We start from the raw sequence: 6,881 nt of genomic DNA, 5'->3' as shown, positions 1-6,881 counted from the left end.
ATTTCTTCAATATGAAATTCATCTCTGCCAAGCAAATCCTTACCAAAGTCACTCTTTCCATCAACTCTCTCCCACCTCTTAGCTTTCTTCCAACAATGGAGGCTGCCTGAAGCTAGGACCACCTCATTCCTTCTCTGCCGCAACCAACCTTCACTCAGATTCCATCAACTTTCCGCTGCCACCTGCTGGAACTCTGCCTTCTCGGAATCTCACTTCAACCAAGCAATGGAGAGCCGTATCACTGGCCGTGACTCCTATTCATGATCCAAATACTTCTCCAAAGAAAATTTGCTGGGTCGTGGCCCCTTTCCATCAGATCAAGTGCTTTGTTCTCAAAGGGAAATTAAATGTGCTTCTCTGGAAATAACTCTGGACCCCACCGTTCATGCAATGAAACTTAGGAAAAACAAAACATTGTAAATTGCATAAGGAATAACCACTGTGCCCTTACTCCTACTCTACCTCCTCTTCATTCTATAAAATAAAATAAGGCTAGACATCACTAAAATAAAAGAAAATACTCCTAATTAAATCCCAAAAACCGGACACTGCCCCTTCCAGCCGAAACACTAACTAATCAAGCTCATACTTCTTCTTTGACAAGGAGATAAAAGGAAATAAACTAGCCAACCTATGACAACTACCACGTCCCATCACCACATACTAAAACCTAATATACTTTTCATTCATAAAACCAAATGGAAAATATTAAATTGCAACTGTGCCATTTACTAGATCAAATAGAAAATGAAAGTGATGCTTTCCTTGGTGGCGGCTGCAGCAGCGCTACTATTCTATCTTCAATCAATGCCTCCACTCTTGTAAAAGAAAGTTGAATGGAATAAATAAACTACTTCCTCCAGACCGTGACTGCTGCTTCAAAAGAAAGGAAATCAATAGCAAAATAAATCAACGCTTCTTCATTTAGTTATCCAACGTTCAAAGCAAAGAAAAACCAACGCATCCCAAAGCAAGGAAAGGGACCCATGCTGCAACTTCCTGCACCACCTACCATGACAGCTTTCAATAATGAAAAGCAAGAAAGAAATGCTTATTTCCTTTACACTCCACAATTTGTAACAACGCATGCACACAATGCAAAATGAGAATTATTTTTCATTCACCCATGAAAAACAACGTCAACCCCAAAAAGAAAATACTTTCAATCAAAAAGATGAAAAGTGTCGAGAGTCTTCTCCAAGTCTGCAGCAAGCCTTGCACCATTCCATTCACCTAAAATCCAAAAGTTCAAACATCCTTCCCCCACAAAAACACGTTCCAGCAAGCATAAAATGTGCTTCAGTCGAGAGTGAATATTCCCCCTTTTAAATGGGTGATGGCTGGTACTAGGTATCAATCCCGAGATAACACCCTAATTCTCTGCTGCATGGACCGTGATGATTTGGATTTTTACTACTATTGTTTGCACCCATCAAATTACTACAAGCATGAATGAAGAAGGTTGGACGTTGTGTGCCTTGCTCCAGTCCATCAGCGCTGTCCATTCTGTGTGCTGGTGGTCCAAGCTGCTGCTGAAGAGTGAAGGAACATATTGGGCCGTGAGCTTCTGGATGAGGCCGTGAGGTGAGCTCCTTCAAGTGCTGCTGGGACGTGGAAAGATTGGATCGTGAAGGCTGGATGAAATTGGTAGCTGCTGGACGCTACCCAAGCTGGACCGAATGAAGAAAAGGAATGGGATGCACCACTTCAAATTAATTTACCATTGCCACTTGGACATAACCGTTCACGTGCTTCTGGACAGCGTGCAACTACTTCAAGGAAAATTTGATGTGATTCACCGCATGCTTTAAAAGCCACGTGCCTTCCCTTCTTCACATGCTAAAGGACTCTCCAATTTGAATCTGTGCATCTCATGTTCATTTCTGTTTTTCTCAGCCCAATAAATGCATTGCTGGATGCTCCAAAAATATATTGTTGGGCCTTGACAGCATGCTAATTACTAGACATCACCCCCTTTTCAATTTAAGCACACCTTTTTCATAAGCCCAAAAAGTTAAAATGACCATAGTACCCTCTTTCTTGTGAACACTTCTTTTGTGGAGAGTCTTGCATTATGTGACAACCCTCAATATGTCCAAAATTGTTTGTCCAAAATTTTCCCTGAAAATAATAATGCAAATAATTAGCTCAGAAAATTCAAATTAATTAGAATTAGAATTTCCGGTCAAATTAAGCATAATTAGGAAAAACGGGAAAATACTGGACAATTAAACACAATTCCCTGATTAAGTTCGGTACAATAAACTAAGTGAAATCAATAAAATACTGACTCATCAAGGGCCCACCCTAGGAAAAACATTCTCATTAGTAGGGTATAGTCTTACCTTGGGAGGAGGGAGGACAGAGCCGCCACTGTTCACTTGGGAATTTTCCTGGAACATTTTATGGTTTGTAGAATGTAGTTGCACGGTAACGTTTTCATGGAATGATGATGAGCACACTTTACTTTATTTTCTTTGTGTCAATCTGTTTGACTTTGTTGATTGAGACGTTATGCAGCTTTGCTTAAACATTTTGCTTTTCAATACATTACGAAGGGAGGCACGGTCATTGCTCATGAATGAATGCAATTTGTGACTGTAGCTAAGGGTCACGTCCAACAGGTTTTTATTTACTTTCTTTGCTTGCTTTAGTTCAGCATGCTGACACATCATCTTGCAATGGGAGAAGAGAAAAGGGTTTTAGTTATTGCTTTGAATATTGTTTTGGATTTTGGGAAGAAAATAGTTTGGCATTTACTTTTCTCGGAAATTGAGCTCTTTAGCTAATATTCCCACTATTGTGTGAAGCTTTTAGTCGTCTAGTTTTATTAGTTTTTCGTTGATTTCAATTATATCAGATTTAATGAAGCTTGAGGTGATGGGAGGTTTGGTGGCATAAAATGTGTACGGTGAGTGAAGAAATGGATTAGGTAGAGTAGGAGTACAGTGTGTGGTGATTGAAATTGAGAGAATGCAATTAGTTTTAATTTTGATTGAGGTGTCAAGTTCGGCGTTGGAGACACATGGCTGCAAGCCCACTTTCAATTGCCTTTTTCAATACTAACATTCACGGCCAAGAGTTTTTTATCAAGTAAAAGCAAAGGTGAAGTGTGACAGGGGTGCGTCCTTGGCAAAGGGAAATGTTTCCATTTTTATTTTTATTTTTACTTCTTCTTTTTTTTTTAAGATGAAATCCTTAGAAGCTGAACTTGTCACGGGTAATGGTAAAATAGTTATATGCTTTCTAATTTCTTTTGCATTAGGATATTTTACATGAATAGTTTTTTTTTGTTTTTCTTTTATCTTTTAATTAAGTGTTGCAATTTTAATAACTTTAGTTGTATTTGAATATTTATCTGTTGCAGTATTTATTTAAATGTTTTCATGTACTTTAATGCTTTCAATTATGTTAGGTTGTATTTAATTTTAATTTAATCATCCGCATTCACAAACCTTTCACAACCCCCCCTAAACTTCGTGTGTGACCTAATTCTCGAACCACATTTGGTCCTTGAGAGACGACCTAGGAGTCACTTCCTAGCTATACTGCATTTCTAAAGAAACCTCCTCATGCCCCTGAGAAGAATATGACTCATCCTCACACTCATGAGAGTGCTCTTTGGGAGCCGGATACACATAGTAAGGATGATGTTCATTGCGTTCTCACCTCTGGACTGATAGATTTGCTGCCTAAGTTTTATGGTTCTGCAGGTGAATGCCCACACAGACATTTGGAGGAGTTCTACACCATTTGCTCTTCAAAGAAACCTCCTCATGTCCCTGATGATCGCATTTTCTTAAAGGCATTTCTGCATTCAGTAAAAGAAGCAGCATGGGAATGGCTTTATTATCTTCGTCCAAAATTCAAGGCCAGTTGGGAAGATCTTAACCATCGGTTTTTGGAAAGATTCCGCCCTTCACAGCATCAATATCAAGAACCACCATTGCAGAATTCTTGTATGCCTCCACCAGTCCAGGAACCACAACAGCTGCAGTCCTATCAGCCTGCCCAAGAAATTCCTCATCCTTCCACTACTTCTAAGCCTACATTGAAGGAGTTACTAAGGCAGATGACCATGGAGAACATTGAGTTCATGCAAGAGACCAGAGCATCCATTCAGAGTTTGATTGATCACATGGGGAAGATGACTACTCAACTCACCGAGGAATAGTCTCAAGTTTCAGAGGAATCATCATTCCAGACTGTTCAGCTTCCAGATTATGTCAGTGCCATCCACATAGGAGATGAGGAGTAGAGTCATGATCTTACTACTGCGCCATCTACTTTCCCACCCTCTTATGCCCCCACTCTTGCATCTGAGGAGACTGATGAAGAATTGGAAGACCAGGCAGATATGAGCAACACTTTTGAGATAGGTAGACCAACTTCACCTTCCACCACTTTAGCCACATCCAGGGAAGTGGAGGTAAACATACCTGAGATAGAGTCTGATGTTGATAATTATGTTGATGATGGGTATGTTGATGATTATATTGTTGATGAGAATGATTTTCGTTCTCCTTCTTTGCATGATGAAAACCATTTTTTGCTATTAGATCTGAATGTTTGTTCTCCATGCACTGAACATGAATCTGAGTCTGTGGTTGATATTGTTTCTACATTTGAAAGTGATTCATGTTCTGAGAATGTATCTGAGGGTCAGCTTGTTACACTAAGATTGGGTGTTATACCCCTGTATGTTATTTCTTTGGAACCATATTGCACTAACCATGTTGCAGGAGGTACACATGAGTTTCATCAATAAGCAAGTGGAAAACAAAGGTGCAAGCATACATAAGAGCTTTAACATCAATAGGCACCAGCTGAACCTGCTCATCAACAGTCACTTCTTCCTTGATCCAGTTGTGGAAGACATTTCTCTTCTGGATCAGATTTGGAGAATGAAGCAGTTCCTCCTCAACACTTCCTTGCTGAATCTAGTGGTGGAGAACATCTCCCTGATAGTCCAAAATTGGCAACTGCCAGCATGAACAGGAGAGTTTTCTTTTTCCTTCTCCTCCTTTCTTCACTTTTATTGTACTTGTCCTTAATCAGTTGACCGTTATGATTCCTGATCTGATGCTTGTGACACATTGAGGACACTGTGTAGTTTAAGTGTGGTCTATTGGGGGAGATTCTGATTTTTCTTTGTTAGTTTATGTTTTCTGCGTTAAATTTTTTGTTTTTTTTAGGTAGTTTTTGTTTTATCTTGTGTACAGTTTTGCATGTTTCTCTTGATTTCTGGACTTTGTTTAGGTTGTCAGTTTTTCCTTCACTTCATTGATACTCTAAGTTGCTTGAAATCCATGCTTTTCTTTACGTGGAAAGATGATTATGATGTTTGAGAGGTTGAATTGATTGTGACAGAAATACCCTGTTTGAGAATTTGAGCCACTTGATATTCTTTCTTGTGTGTGATATGTCTCTTGATTGCTTGCACATATGCCTTGGCTTGACTCTTTTTGGTGTTTCTTGATTAATATGGATGTTTGGAAGTGATAAAGGCAGTTTTGTTGTTGAGCCTCTCTAGCCAAATGAGCCTACCTTGTTGTGATCCTTTGATAACCCCTTTGAGCCTTTACTTTCCCCATTTCTTTGTTTTGAAGCTCATACACTAGCCGTAAGTGAAAAACCATGATTACCTTAACCTTAGGGAATTTTGGAGCTTTGGAATTGTTTTGGGAATAAGTGTGGTCTCTTGGGATATTCAGATGAATTGGTTAGTTGACTCCTCTTCTTGTTTTGCTCTGTAAATATGTTGTATATCTTGTCTCTTATATTTGTGCCCTAAATAGAGAGAAAAGAAAAGAGACAAGATGAAAAAAAAGAAAAACAATACAGAAAAATGAGAAAAATTATAAAAAAAATTGTGTGAATGATGGAGTTAAGAAGAGGATTGAATTTGAGGGTTTGGGTGTTATTTTACTGTGTTTTCACTCGTTCCCCATTGCTCCTTGATGAAGGTTGAAAAACAATTATTTTCATATGTCAATTTGGACCAAATTACACCNTTTACTACTCGGAATGAGCTTAGAATCAAGCAAAACTCAACAAATGAGTCTGAAGAGAGTCAAAAGCTGTTTTTAGCGATTTTATGCTTNTTTTGCATTGTTTTGTAGCTAATTTGAGAAAAGTAAAGAACGGAGTTAAAGATACAGGTCGTTGACTCAAGAAAAGAGTAGAAAAATGAAGATTTGAAGAGTCAACGCACCGTCCGGCGGCAATGATAAAGGTTTTTGGAATGATTTGAAAGAATGGTTGAATTATCAAATGGTTGGAGTGCAGAAAAGTCAAACAAAATGCAGAAAAGTCAACCAATCAACCAGAAAAGTCAACCAGTCAACCAGAAAAGTCAACCAGTCAACTAGTTGACCAGAGTGCTGAAAAGTTGACCAGAGCGCAGTTGACCAGCGCCGGGCGGTTGACCGTGGCGCCGGGCGGTTCTGCAGCTTGAGGCAAACCGCCCCGCGGTAAAATTAGGCGTCGGGCGGTTGTCAGATGGGCCTGGACCTGTTTTATGTTATTTTTTATGATCTGTTTGGGCCTGGACTTGTTTTATGTCATTTTTATGCCCTATTTAAAGGCCAGAACGTCTTAGGGTTTGTATCTTTTGATGGCTTAGGCACAGAAACACACTTTCCACCCCTTTGGGGTAGATTTGGAGATGGTGATAGCTCTCCTTTTCTCCTTTTTAGGGTTTTTAGCTCTTTCATTCCATTCTTCATCTAGATTCATCATGACAATGGTGAACTAAACCCTATTGTTGTTGGGGGAAACAATGTAATCTTTTGATACTCTCTTTTATTGAAACTCTTGATTATTTATATGGTCTCCATATGTTTTGATTGATAATTGTTGGGTTATCATCTGTGCTTAAG

Source organism: Vigna radiata, chromosome 5 (assembly GCF_000741045.1).
Source record: "Vigna radiata var. radiata cultivar VC1973A chromosome 5, Vradiata_ver6, whole genome shotgun sequence".
NCBI classification, from domain to species: domain Eukaryota; kingdom Viridiplantae; phylum Streptophyta; class Magnoliopsida; order Fabales; family Fabaceae; genus Vigna; species Vigna radiata.
The sequence above is the reverse complement of the archived record's forward strand: the minus strand, read 5'-3'. Positions refer to the sequence as shown.